Source organism: Oncorhynchus keta, chromosome 18, assembly GCF_023373465.1.
Source record: "Oncorhynchus keta strain PuntledgeMale-10-30-2019 chromosome 18, Oket_V2, whole genome shotgun sequence".
NCBI classification, from domain to species: Eukaryota; Metazoa; Chordata; class Actinopteri; order Salmoniformes; family Salmonidae; genus Oncorhynchus; species Oncorhynchus keta.
Window position 1 is genome coordinate 6451827 of NC_068438.1, and position 21057 is coordinate 6472883.

Here is a 21057-nt window from a genome sequence, read left to right on the forward strand (position 1 = left end):
CATACGCCCATGTGAATTATATTCTCCTGCCCCAGAAACAGATTGAAGCTTTCGACGTCACGGCTCTTTTAAGACAGACACTGCAGAAAGGGAGAGATTGGTTGTAATCAGGACAGATTCGATTGCAGAGAGGGCAGCTGATACCTCTCTGGTTGTTGTTTTGAAAAACATACCAGCAAACGTGCCTCCGGCAGACCTTTACATCTGCCATTGACTGCAAGTCTCTATAGACTGTTATGGTGTCCTCTGCCCTTGGACTTTGGTACAGTGAGGGGAGAAGGGACTCTTGCTCAGGAGTATAGCTTATATAAGCCAGATAAGCCTCTTCTACTTGCAGGGTAGGGGAAAGCTCCTGGGTATTTCACCCTGCCTATCAGTAGGGTGGAGCCCTCTGTCTCTGAGAGTGTGGCTTGGTGTTGAACATTCCGCGGGATTGGTCAAAGCAGAGAGGTTTCAAGTTGTATTGGTCGTATGTGTGGGAGGGGCATGGTAGGCATCGTCCAATGGGATGCTTACTTGCAGGTTCCTTCTAGACAATGCAAAGAACAATAAGAAATAATACAATATAAGAATGCAAAAATACAGAGTATGTGGCAGTAGAATACAATAAAACATATTAGCATAATACAGGACAGAACCATGTAAAGTGCAACATTTATACGTGTATTGGGGAAGGGGGTATGGGGGGCAAGTGTATACATTGAGTAGTATAATAAGAGTCTGGTAGCAACAGTTGTGATGTGTGTGATCAGAGCAAGTGGTCAGTACCAGTTCACGTGTCTGACAGTAGGGGAGAGAACAGCTCGTGGCTGGGGGTTGTGTGGGGCCCTTGATGCTGCTGCGTGCCTTCCTCAGGCAGCGTTTCGAGTCGATGTTCTGGATGAGTGGAAGCACGGTCCCAGTCGTGTACTGGGCCATCTTCACCACCCACTGGAGGGCCGCGCGGTTGTGGATGGAGAAATGTCCCATACATACCATGATGCAACACGCAGTGGTAGTATTTGGAGAGGATCCAGGGCGGCATGCCGGATTTCCGCTGTTGCGGCCTCTTGAAAAGGGTGATGGTGTTGTTGGACCGTGACAAGTCCATGGTGATGTGGAACATAAACGGGAACGTAAATCTCGAGACTCTCTCTGCTGCGTTCCCGTTTATGTGTTTCCTGAAGTCAACAAATCAACCCTTTTTGTTTTGCTGATGTTGAATGCTCAAAGATTCATCCCCCCCCAGGACTCATCCATCAACATGGATACGTCATCAGTCGCAGGCTTCATTAGGAAATGTGTTGATGGTGTTGTACGGTGCCCACAATTACAATCCGGACAAACCCCAACCAAAAACCCTGGATAAACGGAGATATGCATACCGTGCTGAGAGCCCGTACTGCAACATTCAATGTCAGCAGAACGAATCCGATGACTCGGTGGCGCGCCGGCGCGTACAAAGCAAGCAGACACGAGCACCGCAAGTCCATTGGGGACCTAAAGGGACAGTACAGACTCAAAGTCGCATGGATGCTCAGACTCGAGTCACATGTGGCAAGGACTATAGACTATCACAGACAACAGAGGTAGATCTGAGAATGAGCCCATCTCCAGAAGCTATGGGTGGTACAGTATCAGATGTCCACCATGTGACACAGGCACTCCCAGGTCATGACTTGTGCTAATGAAAAAGGTGTAGAGTGTGTCTGTGTGTCTGACAGGCTGTGAGGCTGGAAGGGAGGAGGAGGTGAGAGGTGGTCAGTGAAATGGGGTGAACGTTTTAGGGGAGTTGGCGCCCTCACATTTGGCCTCTCCATACGGGGTAGAATGGAGGATCCTGGATTACACCGCCAGCCCCTGCCGATGGGACATAGCCTAAATCTCAGGACTGGATACAGTACCAAATCAGGGATATGGTGTTGTATGAGGCTTTCATTTTTTTTTTCTACCGTTGGACAAATCAAATCAAATCAAACTGTATTGGTCACATGCACATATTTAGAAGATGTTATTGCGGGTATAAATGAAAGAAATGCTTTTGCGCTAAAGTAGTGCTATTTCTGTTCTCTCTCTCTCTCTCTCTCTCTCTGTAACGGTGGTCGTTTGTTGAAGGAGAGTCGGACCAAAATGCAGCGTGGTGGTTACTCATGATCTTTAATGTAGAATAGCGATACATGAAATAACTTACAAATATACAAAACAACAAACGGAACGTGAAAACCTAATACAGCCTGTCTGGTGAACACTAACACGGAGACAGGAACAATCACCCACAAAATACACAGTGAAACCCCGGCTACCTAAATACGGTTCCCAATCAGAGACAACGAGAATCACCTGACTCTGATTGAGAACCGCCTCAGGCAGCCAAACCTATGCTACACCCCTACTCAGCCGCAATCCCAATGACTACAAAACCCCAATACGAAATACAACAAAATAAACCCATGTCACACCCTGGCCTGACCAAATATATAACGAAAACACAAAATACTATGACCAAGGCGTGACACTCTCAATTCAATTCAATTCAATTTGCTTTATTGGCATGACGTAACAATGTACATATTGTCAAAGCTTATTTTGAATATTTACAATATAAAAATGAGAATCACAATTGTCAACAGGACAACAGTAACAACAATAACCAAGTGTCAAAATAACCACACATTCAACAATAACAATAAGTATACAGTAGAGTACATGTGCAGGTTGATTGGTCTGTCAGACATTGTCCCTCAACTTATGGCAGACAGCAATGTAGTGCGCTGCCAACCCACAGCTTTCTGCGTCCTCCTCCAACAGGACGGGTAGCATATTCTCATCAGAGAGGTCTTTGAATAAGGGTTTCAAATTTGGGAAAATTACACTCTATAAATGTTTTATATGTTTTACATTTTGTCAGGAAATGCAGCTCCGTCTCAGGTTCTGCTGTTGTGCAGTGGTTGCACAGCCTTTCCTCTACAGGGAGCCAGGCTTTCCTGTGTCTACCCTTCTCAATGGCAAGGTTGTGCTCACTGAGCCTGTACTTTGTCAAGGTTTTTCTAAGGTTTTGATCAGTAACCATGGTCAAATATTTAGCCACAGTGTACAGTCGATTTAGGGCCAGATAGCACTGCACTTTGCTTTGTGTTTGTGCTTGTTTTTCCCAATAAGCAATGTAGTTTTGTTTTGACTGTGTTGTAATTTGGTTTATCCTGATTGATTGGATGTTCTGGTCCTGAGGGCTTCAGTGTGTTAATAGAACAGGTTTGTGAACTCAGCCCCAGGACCAGCTGGATGAGAGGACTCTTTTCTTTGCTCAGCTCTTGGCATTGCAGGGCTTGGTAGTGAGAGTGGGGTTCACTGTCACTGTATTTTAGATGTTTCCAAAACTTAATTGCTCTTTTTTGAGTTTTTATTATTTGTGGATATTGGCCTAATTCTGCCCTGCATGCATTGTTTGTAGTTTTCCTCTGGACATGTAGGATAATCTTACAGTACTCTGCACGCAGGGTTTCAATGGAGTGTTTGTCCCATTTGATGAAATCTTGTTCTGCAAGTGGACCCCACACCTCGCTGCCATAAAGGGCAATTATTCAATTAGTTTTAGCCAAAGTGTAATAGGTATTTCAATTTGAATTAGCTTTTTAATGGCGTAGAATGCCCTGCGTGCTTTCTCTCTCAGTTCATTCACTACCTCATTAAGGTGTCCAGTTGAGCTTATTTTTAAACCTAAGTCATTTTAGTGGTAGTGTGTGCAGTACTCTATTTATTTTGTACCAATTGAGAACTTTGGTCTAATTCCCTGAGATCTGGATCTTCTCTGGAAAATCATTATTTTAGTCTTTTTGGGGTTTGCTGCCAGGGCCCAGGTCTGGCAGTACTGCTCTAGCAGGTCCAGGCTCTGCTGTAGGCCATGTGCTGTGGGTGACAGCAGGAATAGGTCATCTGCGAAGAGTAGGCATTTCACTTCTGAATTGTGGAGACTAACACCAGGGGCTGAGGATTTTCCTAGAATAGTGGCCAATTCATTGATGTAAATATTGAAGAGTGCGGGGCTCAGATTGCAACCTTGGCGAAGGCCCCGCCCCTGGTTAAAGAATTCTGTTATTTTCTTGCCAATTTTAATGCTGCACGTATTGCCAGTATACATAGATTTAATTATGTAATATGTTTTACCCCCTACACCACTTTCAATAACTTTGTAGAACAGTCCTGTATGCCAAATAAAATCAAATGCTTTTTGGAAGTCGATAAAGCAAGCGTATATTTTGGTATTATTTTGGTGGACATGTTTATCTATCAGGGTGTGTAGGGTGTAAATATGATCAGTTGTGCGATGTTTTGGTATAAATCCAATTTGGCTTTTACTCGAGACATTGTGCTTATTAAGGAAGTTTAGAACTCTTACATTTATAATACTACAGAAAACCTTCCCCAGGTTACTGTTCACACAAATGCCTCTGTAATTGTTAGGGTCAAATTTGTCTCCATTTTGGAGATTGGGTTTATGAGTCCTTGATTCCAGATGTCAGAGAAATAACCTACACTCAGGATCAAATTAAACCTTTTTTAATATAGCCAATTGAAATTTTGCACTAGTGAGTTTGAGCATCTCATTTAGGATGCCATCAGGTCTGCATGCTTTTTTAAATTTCAGAGCCTGATGTTTCTTATAGAGCTCCTGGTCAGTAATTGGGGAGTCCAATGGATTTTGATTGACCTTTATATGTTTGTGTTTATGGACTACTCAATTAGAGTCAGCTGCTTGCTGTTGTTCTGTGCTTTTCTCTCTCTCTCCAGTCTCCCTCTCCCTCTCTCTCTCTCCAGTCACCCTCTCTCTCCAGTCTCCCTCTCCCTCTCTCTCTCCAGTCTCTCTCCAGTCTCCCTCTCCCTCTCTCCAGTCTCCCTCTCCCTCTCTCTCTCTCCAGTCTCTCTCTCTCATTTCCTGACGTCTCTCTCAACCCTCCCTGATAACAAGTCATCTTTTGCTCTACAGTCAGTCTACCAGTGGTCTGTTTGTTGTGAACCCAAACACTTCTCTTTCCTCCCCTCTTGCAAGAGAAACATGGTGTGTTCTCGTGTTTGTGTGGTCGGCCAGTATGTTGCTCACGTGCGATCTAGAGTTTGTGCTCAGCCAGAATTCCTTGGGGAGGGGAAATGCGGGATGTTCCGGTTTTGTTGTGTTTTTTTTTTGGTCTAGCATGTACTTTCTTCTGAAACATGGGATCACAATCTCACTTCCGTTTCTCTAAATAACATTTGAGTAGTATGAATAAAATGGAGGATGACAGCCTTAGTTTTCAACTTTGTATTCATCATCAAAATTTTAATCAAGGTGTGATAACTAAATGGTTGATGTCATCTGATTTGTTCAAATGTGATACAGTATTTGCCCATATCTTTGAAAGTGTAATCTGTGTAATCTGTGTAATCTGTAACATAAAGCTCTTTGAAGAACACAAGGAATTCAACAACATTGGCTGGGATGGTTCTTATTTAAAACATTGGAGTGAGAATCCCCTGAGAACTGGACATGTGAACGTGTCATACATGAACACAGAACGTGCAAACGCACACACATACACACAGTCCAGTCCCACTGCTCTGCTATGCGACTTGTTGTTGCCACTGTGACCCATGTCTCTGCAGCCCTGCGAGAAAAACAGACTTCCTCTCATATTACACTCCGACATCTGCCACGTTAGACACAGATTGTAAGAAGAAGGGTGTTCTTTACACGCACGCACGCACGCACGCACACACGCACACACGCACACACACACACACGCACACACACACACACACACACACACACACACACACACACACACCCCTCTCACTCCTGCTGTCTGTGGGCCTCTCTGTTTTGGAAAGAGATATTGGACCTCCTCATACACTCACAGCGACCCTGTCTACACATCAGGAGAGACAGAGGGTTGGGCTGGTGGAGTGTGATCTCGTCTGCTTCTCTTTACGCTTCTTATTCGAGACACTTCCACACAATGTCGGTCAATTCAGGGGGATTGTATTTTCCCTTTGATCCATGTTTAGTATTATTCCTCCTAGTCACCGTTTATTCCCTGCACAAAACTAGAACTGAAGTCGAAGGGGTGACTTCAACTCTGTGGCATGGGTGAATCTGGGAGGTAGTAGAATAGTTAGTGTGAAATGATGTTCCCATGATGAATGAAGCATGGCTGTATTCTCTCTGTATCCGGGTCAACATTTAAACATGAATTCAATCTGCCACTTCAGTGTAATTAAAGAGCATACCGAAAGGCCCAGTTGAAAGGAGTTATTACACTGAGGAAAGTAGATTTCTGTGTTTATACCACAAGCTCGTAGAAAGACCACAGGGGTTTGTTTTACACTATAATTGACTCAAGCCTGAAAGATTTCCTCTCCCTCTCTTCCCTACATCAATTAATCAGCGGGCCCCTCTATGCCAAACACACACACACACGCACTCACACACACACACACAAGCGATCACTTCAATAGAGACTGACGCAGACTCGTCCACGCATACACACACACATTCCAGTGCTGATAAGAATGCCGGGCATTGATGCATCTCCCTTTGAGGCCTGTTCCCAGTGTAAGTGTTGTACTGAGCAGGTAAGCGGTAGTAGGTAAGTCGATCTGTCCCCTGGGCCCTCTCCCCTCTCCCAGACACACACATCGCTGCTATTGTTCACGCGCCATGTTTTCCCATGTCTCCTTGCTTCCTGGGCCCCTCGGCTACCTGCCGGCACATTCCAGCCTGTCCATCTCAGGTCTTTGTGTGTTCTCTCTCTCTCTCTTTATCTGTCTCTCTCTCTCTCTCTCTCTCTTTATCTGTCTCTCTATCTCTCTCTATCCATCTTGCTTTTTTCGACATGCCACTAACTTTGAGTAAAGCCAGAGTTTCTACGTATGCAGATGACTCAACACTGTACATGTGAGCTACTACAGTGACTGAAATGACCGCAACACTCAACAAAGAGCTGCAGTTAGTTTCAGAGTGGGTGGCAAGGAATAAGTTAGCCCTAAATATTTCTAAAACTAAAAGCATCATATGTGGAACAAAACACTCACTAAATCCTAAACCTCAACTAAATCTTGTAATAAATCATGTGGAAATTGAGCAAGTTGAGATGACTAAACTGCTTGGAGTAACCCTGGATTGTAAACTGTCATGGTCAAAACATATTGATGCAGTAGTAGATGAGATGGGGAGAAGTCTGTCCATAAGAAAGCGCCTTCTTAACAGCACTATCAACAGGGCAGGTCCTACAGGCCCTAGTTTAGTCGCACCTTGACTACTGTTCAGTGGTGTGGTCAGGTGCCACAAAAAAGGACTTAGGAAAATTGCAATTGTCTCAGAACAGGGCAGCACGGCTGGCCCTTGGATGTTCACAGAGATATAATATTAATATTAATACTACTGCATGTCAATCTCTCCTGGCTCAAAGTGGAGGAGAGATTGACTTCATCACTACTTTTATTTATGAGAGGTATTGAAATGTTGAATGCACCGAGCTGTCTGTCTAAACTACTGGCACAAAGCTCAGACACCCATGCATACCCCACAAGACATGTGACAAGAGGTCTCTTCACAGTCCCCAAGTCCAGAACAGACTATGTGAGGCACACAGTACTACATAGAGCCATGACTACACGGAACTCTATTCCACATCAAATAACTGATGCAAGCAGTAGAATTCGATTAAAAAAAACTGATGAAAAAAACACCTTATGGAACAGCGGGGACTTTGATGCAACACAAACATTGGCACAGACACATTCATACGCACACACACACACACACACACACACACACACACACACACACACACACACACACACACACACACACACACACACACACACACACACACACACACACACACACACACACACACACACACACACTCACAGATATGTGGTAGTGGTGGAGTAGGGGCCTGAGGGCACACAGTGTGTTGTGAAATCTGCAAACGTATTGTCATTTTTTTTACATGGTATAAACTGCCTTCATTTTGCTGGACCCCAGGAAGGAGGAGCTGCTGCTTTGGCAGCAGCTAATGGGGATCCATAATAAATCCAAAAATACAATTCTCTCCTTCCATCACACATTTCACATGCTTGGATTTCAAACACCGCACCGGAAAGCGTTAAAATGTGGCCACCTCCCTGCCCAACCACATGACCTGCAGTCAGACATAAATAAGGCCACTTTCTTTGGATGTTTCATCAAATTCTAAAAGTATAAACAGATTCAGAACGATTTGTGCAGTAGTGATATGAGACATCCGGGAGAGGATGTCCAACACACCCACAACAACCTTCCCCAAATGACCCTGATGAACTTCCATGACTTTCTTCCATCATCTTCAAAATCCGCGTTCACCCCTGATCTCTGCTCTGAGAGAGGTAGTGGGGAAGCAGGAGAGATATATAGAAAGAGAAAGAGAGGTGGAAACATGGAAAGGAAGAAAGAAAGAAGAAGAGAGAGCAAGAGAAGGGAACTGGGACAGATGTCACTATTTAGGATCTGCCTGCCCTTCCTGTAGTCCTTAATGAAGTACTTAGTGAACCCCCCCCCACTCACTAGTTTGAAGATTTAAAGCCATTTTCACCCCTACCCCAATAACCATCCACCCTGAGGCTCTTTCCCCCCTCCTGGTACCCCTTCTCTAATCTCCTCTTCCCTGTTCCAGTGCCAGTGATGGGTGGTCCTCTTTAAGGGTCAGGGGTCAGCCCCAGTGGTGTGTGGGAAACGTGCTGCGGTGCTGTGAGGAAGAGGTCCAGGCAGCCCGGTTACTCCCTGAACCTCCAGAGTTGGTTTAATTGGGCTCTCAGGGTCAGTGGAACACGGGCGGGGCGGCTGGTGTCTGTTACAGTTGTGATTTATTGGACCAATTTATTCTCCAAATGTGTGTTTGTTTGGGTAGAGGGCCGAGTCAGAGCAGACTGTCTTAGGCTGGGGGCTCAACGGCGTCGCCACAGGATGATATGGCAACGCGTGCGTGCGCGTGTGTGTGTGTGTGTGTGTGTGTGTGTGTGTGTGTGTGTGTGTGTGTGTGTGTGTGTGTGTGTGTGTGTGTGTGTGTGTGTGTGTGTGTGTGTGTGTGTGTGTGAGAGAGAGAGAGAGAGAGAGAGAGTCTGTGTCTGTGTCTGTGTCTCTGTCTGTGTCTGTGTCTGTGTCTGTGTCTGTGTCTGTGTCTGTACTGACAGGTGCTTACCTATTTACACACACGCATGAGGACAGACAGACGCACGCACATAAACACACCTTTTAACTTTTTAAAAAATTGCATAACACAAGCCACTTTGAAGGCCCACTCTTCTTAGGCCTGGTGTCAAAGGATTTTGGTTTTATTTCACCTTTATTTAACGAGGCAAGTCAGTTAAGAACAAATTCTTATCTACAATGACGGCCTACCAGAAGGCAAAAGGCCTCCTACGGGGACGACGGCTGGGATAAAACAAATAAGAATAAGAATTAGCACACAGACTTGTGACAGAGTGTGTGGGACTCAACATGTAGCGGGGATTCCATATTCAGACACTAGATTGATGACCTGGTTCAGACAGAACGGCCTCCAATGGCTGGCTCTTCCCCTCTTCCGTTCGCAAACACATAATAACGATGTCAGTGTTATGCGTATTACTCTACACGTCAGTTTTCCAATGGAAACATGAGATGGAATGTGGTTTGTGTACTTTTGTTTTTAGACCCCGAGAGGCATAAATGGAAAATGTACCGATGGAAAACTTTGTGGGATCCTCTCATTCCAAAGCAAATAGTCTGATAACTGACAACAGCATATATGAAATAGGTGGTGCTTATATTTGTCCTGTTTCCCTGCATGTACAAGTGAGTAACCTGTACGAGTAGGAGAAGGAAATGTTTTTTTTTTTGCATGTCCCTTCTGAGAGTGGGGTCACGAGAGTGGGGTCACGGCGACCGATCAGCCATTATTGACAGCGACCCTGGAGCAATTAGGGTTAAGTGCCTTGTGCAGGGGCAGATTTTTCACCTTGTCAGTTCGGGGATTCAAGCTAGCAATCTTTCGGTTACTGGCCCAACGCTCTACACTCTAAGTGAACTGTTGCACATATGTCGTGTTGTGCTTAGGTCTTTATACTGCATGTTGAGAAGAATGGCAAATGTAATTATACATACTGTAGATGATCATAGCGTCATAAGTTGGGCACTGAGTTCTGTAGTCACACATACAGGGGCTTGCGAAAGGTTTCACCCCCTTGGCATTTTTCTTATTTTGTTGCCTTACAACCTGGAATTAAAATATATATTTTGGGGGGGTTGTATCACAACATTTGCACAACACTTTGAAGATGCAAAATATTTTTTATTGTGAAACAAACAAGAAATAAGACAAAAAGACGGAAAACTTGAGCGTGCATAACTATTCACCCCCCCAAAGTCAATACTTTGTAGAGCCACCTTTTGCAGCAATTCCAGCTGCAAGTCTCTTGGGTTATGTCTCTATAAGCTTGGCACATCTAGCCACTGGGGTTGTTGCTAATTCTTCAAGGCAAAACTGCTCCAGCTCCTTCAAGTTGGATGGGTTCCGCTGGTGTACAGTAATCTTTAAGTCATACCACGGATTCTCAATTGGATTGAGGTCTGGGCTTTGACTAGGCCATTCCAAAACATTTAAATGTTTCCCCTTAAACCACTCGAGTGTTGCTTTAGCAGTATGCTTAGGGTCATTGTCCTGCTGGACGGTGAACCTCCATCCCAGTCTCAAATCTCTGGAAGATTGAAACAGGTTTCCCTCAATAATTTCCCTGTATTTAGCATCATCCATCATTCCTTCAATTCTGACCAGTTTCCCAGTCCCTGTTGATCAAAAACCTCCCCACAGCATGATGCTGCCACCACCATGCTTCACTGTGGGGATGATATTCTCTGGGTGATGAGAGGTGTTGGGTTTGCGCCATACATAGCATTTTCCTTGATGGCCAAAAAGCTAAATGTTTGTCTCATCTGACCAGAGAACCTTCTTCCATATGTTTGGGGAGTCTCCCACATGCCTTTTGGCGAACACCAAACGTGTTTGCTTATTTTTGTTCTTTAAGCAATGGCTTTTTTTCTGGCCACTCTTCCGTAAAGCCCAGCTCTGTGGAGTGTACGGCTTAAAGTGGTCCTATGGACAGATACTCCAATCTCCACTATGGAGCTTTGCAGCTCCTTCAGGGTTATCTTTGGTCTCTTTGTTGCCTCTCAGATTAATACCCTCCATGCCTGGTCCGTGAGTTTTGGTGGGTGGTCCTCTCTTGGCAGGTTTGTTGTGGTGCCATGTTCTTTACATTTTTTTAATAATGGATTTAATTGCTCTCCGTGGGATGTTCAACGTTTTAGATATTTGTTTATTACCCAGCCCTGATCTGTACTACTCCACAACTTTGTCCCTGACCTGTTTAGTGAGCTCATTGGTCCTCATGGTGCCACTTGCTTGGATTTAATTGTTCTTCGTGGGATGTTCAACGTTTTAGATATATTTTTTATAACCAAACCCCTTGCTTAGTGGTGTTGCAGACTCTGGGGCCTTTCAGATCAGGTGCATATATACTAAGATCATGTGACAGATCATGTGACACTTTGATTGCACACAGGTGGGCTTTATTTTACTAATTGTGTGACTTCTGAAGGTAATTGTTTGCACCAGATCTTATTTAGGGGCTTCATAGCAAAGGGGGCAAACACATATGCACCACTACTTTTCCGCTTACATTTTTTATTTATTTTGTGAAACAAGTTATTTTTTTAAATTTCACTTCACCAACTTGGACTATTTTATGTATGTCCATTACATGAAATCCAATCAATATAAATGACAGGTTGTAATGCAACAAAATAGTAAAAAAGCAAGGCACTGTAAAGAAATGGGGCCATATAGGCCTAACATAGCTGCTCAAAGCTATCACACAGCACCCAGCACCCAGCAAGCACAGAACCATATGTTTCTTTTTTTATTTATTATATATTTCTTTCAACTTTATTTATTTAACCAGGTAGGACTGTTGAGAACAACTTCTCATTCACAACTGCGACCTGGCCAAGATAAAGCAAAGCAGTGCGACACAAACAAGAACACAGAGTTACACATAAACAAACGTACAGGCAATAACACAATGAACAGTGTGTGCAAATGTAGAAGAATTAGGGAGGTAAGGCAATAAATAGGACGTAGAGGCAAAATAATTACAATGTAGCATTAACACTGGAGTGACAGATGTGCAGATGATGACGTTGATACTGGGGTGCAAAAGAGCAAGAAGATAAAGAACAATATGGGGATGAGGTAGTTGGGTGGGCTATTTACAGATTGGCTGTGTACAGGTACATTGATCGGTAAGCTGCTCTAACAGCTGATGCTTAAAGTTAGAGAGGGAGATATAAGTCCCCAGCTTCAGTGATTTTTGCAATTCATTCCAGTCATTGGCAGCAGAGAACTGGAAGGAAAGGCAGCCAAAGGAAGTGTTGGCTTTGGGGATGACCAGTGAAATATACCTGCTGGAGCGTGTGCTACGGGTTGGTGTTGCTATGGTGACCAGGGAGCTGAGAAAAGTCAGGGCTTTACCTAGCAAAGACTTAGATGACCTGGAGCCAGTGGGTTTGGTGACGAATATGTAGCGAGGGCCAGCCAACGAGAGCATACAGGTCGCAGTGGTGGGTAGTATATGGAGCATACAGGTCGCAGTGGTGGGTAGTATATGGAGCTTTGGTGACTAAACGGATGGCACTGTGATAGACTACATCCAGTTTGCCGAGTAGAGTGTTGGAGGCTATTTTGTAAATGACATCGCCAAAGTCAAGGATCGGTAGGATAGTCAGTTTTACTAGCATTTAAAAGCAGTTCGAGGCCACGGAAGGAGTGCTGTATTGCATTGAAGCTCGTTTGGAGGTTTGGTAACACAGTGTCCAAAAAATGACCAGCTGTATGCAGAATGGTGTCATCTGCGTAGAGGTGGATCAGAGACTCACCAGCAGCAAGAGCGACATCATTGATATATACTGAGAAAAGAGTTGGCCCGATAATTGAACCCTGTGGCACCCCCATAGAGACTGCCAGAAGTCCGGACAACAGGCCCTCCGATTTCACACACTGAACTCTATCTGAGAAGTAATTGGTGAATCAGGTGAGGCAGTCATTGATTGACAGAGTTGAAAGCCTTGGCCAGGTCAATGAAGAAGCCGGCACAGTACTGTCTTTTATCAATGGCGGTTATGATATCGTTTAGGACCTTAAGTATGACTGAAGTGCACCCATGACCAGCTCGGAAACCAGATTGCAAAGCGAAGAAGGTACGGTGGGATTAGAAATGGTTAGTGATCTGTTTGTTAACTTAGCTTCGAAGATTTTAGAAAGGCAGGGCAGCTCTTTCAGAACATCAGCTGACTGGATTTGGGTGAAGGAGAAGCGGCGGGGGGAGGGTTGGGCAAGTTGCTGTGGGGGGTGCAGAGCTGTTGACCGGGGAAGGGGTATCCAGGTGGTAAGCATGGTCAGCCGTAGAAAAATGCTTATTGAAATTATTGATTATCGTACATTTATCGGTGGTGACAGTGTTTCCTAGCCTCCGTGCAGTGGGCAGCTGGGAAGAGGTGCTCTTATTCTCCATGGACTTTACAGTGTCCCAAAACTATTTTGGAATTAGTGCTACAGGATGCAAATTTCTGTTTGAACAAGCTAGCCTTTGCTTTCCTAACTGACTGTGTATATTGGTTCCTGACTTCCCTGAAAAGTTGCAGAACGAGCTGGCTATTCGATGCTAATGCAGAATGCCACAGGATGTTTTTGTGCTGGTCAAGGGCAGTCAAGTCTGGGGTGAACCAAGGGCTATATCTGTTCTTAGTTCTATATTTTGGGGGGAATTTTTACCCCCCTTTTTCTCCCCAATTTCGTGGTATCCAATTGTTAGCAGTTACTATCTTGTCTCGTCGCTACAAATCCCGTACGGGCTCGGGAGAGACGAAGGTCGAAAGCCATGCGTCCTCCGAAACACAACCCAACCAAGCCGCACTGCTTCTTAACACAGCACGCATCCAACCTGGAAGCCAGCTGCACCAATGTGTCGGAGGAAACACCATGCACCTGGTTAGCGTGCACTGCACCTGGCCCGCCACAGGAGTCGCTAGTGCGCGATGAGACAAGGATATCCCTACCGGCCAAACACTCCCTAACCCAGACGACGCTAGGCCAATTGTGCATCGCCCCATGGGCCTCCCGGTCGCGGCTGGCTGCGACAGAGCCTGGGCTCGAACCCAGAGTCTCTGGAGGCACAGCTAGCACTGCGATGCAGTGCCTTAGACCACTGCGCCACCCAAAATCAAATAGCTAAATTATTCATGGTATGACTCCCCATGGCATGCTAGCTCCATCCTTGTGGCGCAGTGGACTAATTCCATGGATACAGAACAAAAAATGTAAGGTTTGAATCTCACTGAAGACTTGCCACAATAAAATAAATAGTATGTGTTTGCATGATTAATGCCTAAGCAAATACATTTCCAGTGGTAATATCTGTGCTTGGAGTTCAAAACAGTTAACCTAAGCCAGCAGTGTTATTAAAAATCTTATGCAAACATATTCTCAGAACGTTATTTAATAACCTTCAACTAACCTATAATTCCCATTCTCAGAATGTTAATAAAACCTCCCAGGAACCCTTTCAGGGAACCAGAGTAAAACGTTCCCAGAACCTCCCTGCAACCGAAAATTCATGTTTACAGAACAGGCAAAATGTTCACTTACATTCTCAGAACATTTAAAAACGTAACATTTTACAGGGTCAGGAAACGTATGTCTTCGTTCCCAGAATGGGCTCCCGAGTGGCGCGGCGGTCTAAGGCACTGCATCTCAGTGCAAAAGATGTCCCTGGATCGAATCCAGGCTGCCTCACATCCAGCCGTTAATGGGAGTCTCATAGGGCAGCACACAACTGGCCCAGTGTCGTCCAGGTTTGACCCGGTTAGGCCGTCATTGAAATAAGAATTTGACTTGCCTAGTTATATTTTAAAAAACAAAGAAACAATGTACTGTGGATTGCCTATGTGATAATAAACTATGGATTACACTGCCGTGGTAAATCTTAGCAACAGAGCTTGTGTCCCAAACGGGACCCTATTCCCCATGAAGTACACTACTTTGACCAGAGTCCTGGGGAATAGGGTGCCATTTGGGACACACTCAGTCATCCTAGGCCAAGTAAAGGATTTCCTGAATCTCACTGTTTTATTCTCCAGAATATAGAGGCCAACACAGAGAAATCTGATTATCTCCAAAACCCTAAACAACAGCAACTACGTAGAAGAGATCTCAGTCACAACAGCTCTAAGTCACATTTCTCTCAGTGTTTGTTATGTTTCCATAGCACTCGGGTTGAATTACCACCAATATGTTACCTCGTGTTCTCTCTCTCTCTCTCTCTCTCTCTCTCTCTCTCTCTCTCTCTCTCTCTCTCTCTCTCTCTCTCTCTCTCTCTCTCTCTCTCTCTCTCTCTCTCTCTCTCTCTATGTCTCAGACACATCATTTACAGTAAAGTATCCGGATTCGGAGGCTATTGAGCTTCTAACGAGGCGGGAGGTTGGAAGGGCTTCTAGTGTAATAGGGGGGGTTGTGACATAATGGAAAATTAAAGCCTGTGTCATTGTAGACCCCAGGTGAGCTCTTTGATTAAGAGATTACAGAGGAAATGAAAGGCTTTCACACACACAAACACACACACACACACACACACACACACACACACACACACACACACACACACACACACACACACACACACACACACACACACACACAAACACACACACATACAGTACATGGCCAGATATGATTGGATCCTGACAGCGTGTATGTGTGTGTGTGTGTATGTGTGCGTATGTGTATGTTTGTGTGTGTGTGTGCGTGTGCCCGTGGTAGAGCTGTAGAGGGGAAGGCAGGTCATTGGGGCTGCCTTCCCTGGCCTCCTGACAGTCTCTGCTCATTTTCATGAATGAGGAAGGCTTACTCAGCACAGCACAGGGCAAACCAACCCAAAACAAGCCGCCTCCTACCACACACATACACGCGCGCACACACACAGACACATACACGCACACGCACACGCACACACGCACGCGCACACACACACACACACACACACACACACACACACACGCTGTCAGGATCCAATCATATCTGGCCATGTACTGTTTGTGTGTGTGTGTGTGTGTGTGTGTGTGTGTGTGTGAACTTTTCATTTCCTTTGTAATCTCTATCACAAAGAGCTGAATTTGCTCTCACCTGAGATTTCACCTCAGAACTCAGACGTTTTTCAGCTGAGTTGGATTTTCCATCATCTAAAAATGTGATTCTAACATCCTCCTCGGCAACCCTGTCGGGGCATGCTAGATCCTGGTTGGTTGAAGGGAGGATTACATTCCCATTGACTTCATGGTCCTCTGGACACAGGAACGTGATCACCAGATTGGTCAGTCTAAAGTGCCCCAGATGTGGCCCCCAGGATCCTATTGTGTCCCAGGCTCTGGGGATGACTGGAGGATCTATCTTCCTCAGTATGGGGTCGGTACACCACTTTAACAGCACTATTGTCTACAGGGTCAAGAAATTATAGACACAACGGAGCCTTTCTCCCTCGACTGTGTGACTACTGAACACAGAGAAAAAGGTTGCAGCAGATGAGGAGGGGGAAGAGATGGAGAGTTTGTGTGGGAAGGAAGGGAAGTAAATAAATATGTGTGTGTGTGTGTTGTCATGGTAACAGAAATATAAAACATATGACACTTTCTGGCTTGGGATCAAAATGACTCCCCCTCACCTCTACCCGGTTTCTAAACCGGTCACTTCCACAATACCTAATCCTTCTGTCCCATTGTGTCCTTTCACCTCCTCTCCTACCCCCTGGAGGACAGCCTCTCAGAGTGGTGTGCTGTGCTAATCTAGTCCCAGGCTCTCAGGGTCTACTGTTTGGTGTGGGATTTAAGGCAATGTGTCAGTCAGCACCACTCTGGCCCTTCAAACAATCCCTAACTGTTGTTCAAGTAAGGATAGTAGTGATGGAGAGGGAGACGGGGGGGCTAGAAGAGGTTTGTTTGCTTGTTTGCTGAGGGGACCTGAGGCTCAGAGAGCGGCAGTGAGAGAGGGGGAAGCTAAATGAAGGGGAGGGAACAGAGAGTCAGCAAGCAGACAGACGGTCTCACTCCCACTGAGAGGGACACAGACAAAGGCCCTTTTTAAACAACAAAACACTCACAAGAACTATCAACAACAAAAAAATGCCCACGGACACACAAAGATGTAGAAGGAGTAGAATTGCCATGTTGAATAGGCAACCGCATAGCTACTGTAGTGATTCTATTTCTACGGAGACAGACACGTGAGGGGCAGAGCAGACAGTCTCTGAGTGTGGAGATAAGGAGTCACATCTGGGACCAAGGCTCTCCCCCAAACATGGACAGACAGACAAGGTCCCATTCAAATAACGCCTCATTCACTCCCTGCCACCAAGTTTCAACATGCTCCCCGCGTGCGTGTGTGTGTGTGTCTCCCTGCATGCACATGCGTGGGTGGGATAGACATTAGAAACAGTAATTGGGCAGCAAAGCCAGGCTTGCCGATGGCGAGACAAGGTGAGAAAACCAAGGCAGGGATGCATGGGAAACAACCGCACACGTAAACACACAAACGCACACAGACACACACACTCACACACACACATACACCTGAAACACCCACATCTTTGTGTCTAGAATAACAGGGGAAAGACCATGACACATCTGTTGGTGCTATTATTACTAATAACCGTTTTTAAATATACACAAACACAGTACTCAGAAGAAAGGGAAGAGAGAAAAGAGATTTGAATGGGGTGGAATGGTGGTTGCAAAGTGTACGGAGAGAGACTTTGAAGGTGGGATGTGGGATGAGTACACAATTAGTTAGGCTTTTAGGGAGTGAAGGGGGGGGTGCCACGCACTTCCCTTTGTCCAAGCAGGCAGAGGGGAGCACAGGTGTGGAGGAGGTACGCCTGGGGTTACTGTGTCATAGCTCGCCTGAGACTGACCTGTGACCTGTATCTGGAATAGAAAGGTCACCAGAAGCAGAATTAGCAGTAAAAAGCAGCATAAGGGAACATTTGATCCCTTCGGCAGTTACCTTTAAGGATCAGTCCACAGCTTCGTGTCACTGGGAGAATTTCTTTGTAATGGCGATGAGAAAAGTGGCATCAGTTTGTTGGGACGTCTTTGCGTCGAGTGAACAAGCTCTTGTTACCATTCTTTAGATCAGGGCTCTCCAACCATGTTCCTGGAGAGCTACCCTCCTGTAGGCGTTCGCTTCAACCCCAGTTGTAACTAACCTGCCTAAGTCTATCAACCAGCTGATTATTAGAATCAGGTGCACTAGGTTAGAGTTGGAGTGTAAACTTACAGGAGGGTAGCTCTCCAGGAACGGGGTTGGAGAGCCCCCGTACTAGATAGCTATGATGCCACGTTCTAGAATGATGGGTGGTTCCCTGGGTCCGTTTCATGCCTCGTGGGATGCATCGTTCCCTCTTCAACGAGACCAGGACATGCTCTTGGTCTAGCTAATCCAAATGTTACACTGAACAACCGCCGTCCATTGTTCTGAACAGCTCTCCCTAGTGAGGTGGGTAGCTCCCCCCCAGACCGGGTGTCGTCATGGCGAGTGAGTGTGCAGAAGTATGGGCTCCGTGTGGACACGTTAGACTCCGTGGTCAGTGAAGTCATCCCTCGTGGCCCTGACATCATCCTCAGGGGACGACTGTTCTCTTTCTCTGACACTGCCGCAGGCTAAGTCTCAAGGACGTGCACACACAGGCTTAAAGCGTATACTTTTACACTGAGACATAGAGACGCAGACAAATGTGCACATCCATCCCTAGACTTTTGTTTAATTTCCCAGACTGAGTCTGTTCCCCTCACAGAGACTACCTCCTGGCCTGCTACTGTCCGGGGGCACCTGAAACTCCCCTGTGAACCCTTGAGCTGCAGGTGTTAGTGTGGCAAATAGAGGATCAGAGGTGATCCCTGAGAGAGAGAGAGAGAGAGAGAGAGAGAGAGAGAGAGAGAGAGAGAGAGAGAGAGAGAGAGAGAGAGAGAGAGAGAGAGAGAGAGAGAGAGAGAGAGAGAGAGAGAGAGAGAGAGAGAGAGAGAGAGAGAGAGAGGGAGAATAAGAAGCTTTAGGGACTGACGCTATAGAGTTTGTGGAAAATGTCAATTGTTGAGATTGTTTTTCCACTTTGTGTACGTGCAGTTTGGTGCATGAGTGAGAAGGTAAGGGTGAGAAGGGAGGGTCTAGAACTGAAGGTGCTGAAAGATGAAGTGGCATTGATGCTTGCATAATATTCCATAAGAAATATGGGCATTTCTGACAGTTTGCAATGATGGAGGGAGTAACAATAAAGCAATGCCTGGACACGAAACAGACAAGAGTTGAGTAGACCGCGAAACAGTCTGCGTTACGTTTGGGGTGCCTTGGCCCTTGGGCCACCCTTTCACTCGGTGCCCCAAGGGACCTGCCAGTTGAGATGATTTCCTTTGCAAACCTACTATGTTCATGAATTCCACACATTTTGAATGACATCATGCAAAGATGCCTCAACAGGTTACATCCAGCATAGGCCGACACATATGTCGATTGTGTCATAGAGCTGAGGCAAGAATATGATTCATGGTTTTAATTGAAGGCACATTTTTCTCTTCGTGGTGCTTTTTTATGGTGCTTATCATTCTTGATCTCTGCTATATGATTGGCTTGCAATGTGCAATGACTTACGCAATGGTGCATCACGTCAACCCTATCTTGTGGAAATGTGAATTGAGAAGTGGTGTGCTTCAACTATCCTGCAGTTTGTTACTTCTTAAAGGTTTTTAAGGTCAGAAAAAGAGCACAGAGACAACTGATGCTAACTGCGGTGGTGGCTAATAGAAGTGTCTATGCTTATTCTTCTCATTCTCTGTTAGCTTTATTACGTAATGCTATAGTAGGCCATGCAGATTGGGGGGAAACCTAGCAACCGGAACATAAAACAACTCAACCAACACCACTCAGTAGGTGCTCTGCCAACCACATTGTCTTTTCTTTCAGGATGTGGCTGTCATCACTTTTCCCTGATTGTTTCTTTTCCTGTCCCCAAAAATTCTCCATCCTTCCTACCGCTCTCTTTATCTTCAAGTTCCTCTCTCCCGTGACCAGATATCCACAAAGTACGTGTCAGCTGCCTCAGCGTGTTCTTTTACAGACTTAGCACACTTATACTAAGCGTACACATTAGTGTGCATATTGCGTCTGTCCATGAAACATAGATAAGTCCGTGTCTCTGTCCCTTTTACCTCTACACCGTTCTCTTTCTTTAAGAACACAAACACATTCTAATCAGTGTAAAGGTGGTGTTACCAAAACACTTCAACAGCAAAAATGACTGCCCCCCCCCCCACTCCCTCTCCTTTCCCCAGGGTGTGGTGTGACAGTGTGAACATAGGAAAAAGAGAAGGAGGAAGGGAGGAGGGGGTTAGTGTGGAGGTGAAGAACGGTGAGTTTCCAGGCTGTAACTCATCCATGATCAGATAGGAGGCTTCTGAGGGTCAGATAGCGATCTGGGACTGAAGGGGTCAATGGATTCTTTCCACTAGACATGGCCTGGCCTGTCCATACCCTTAACCCCCTCACCTCATCCTCCCTCCCTCTGTCCCCACAGCCCCAGGTTCCCAGGGTAACCCAGCCAACTGACCAGAGAGAGGATGTGATAAACATGTGTCACGTTTAAGCATGCAGGCCCTGCTTAGCACTCTGACGCCCACTCACAGTGTCATCATTGGCGTTGTGCGGTGGTGAGAGGGGGCGGGGCTGTTACCATTTTAGGTTTCCGTAGATTCATATGGGATCATGTCTCTGTGTCGCTCAGCGGTTACTGAGTCCCACTGCAGGACCTCTTGCTGTCCCTAAACTGCCATATTGTACGCATTTACACGTTGTACGCATTTACATGGATTGATAATTGCTAAAGCACGACTTCCCCTAAAAAAACAACCAATCCCTTTGAAAAACGGCC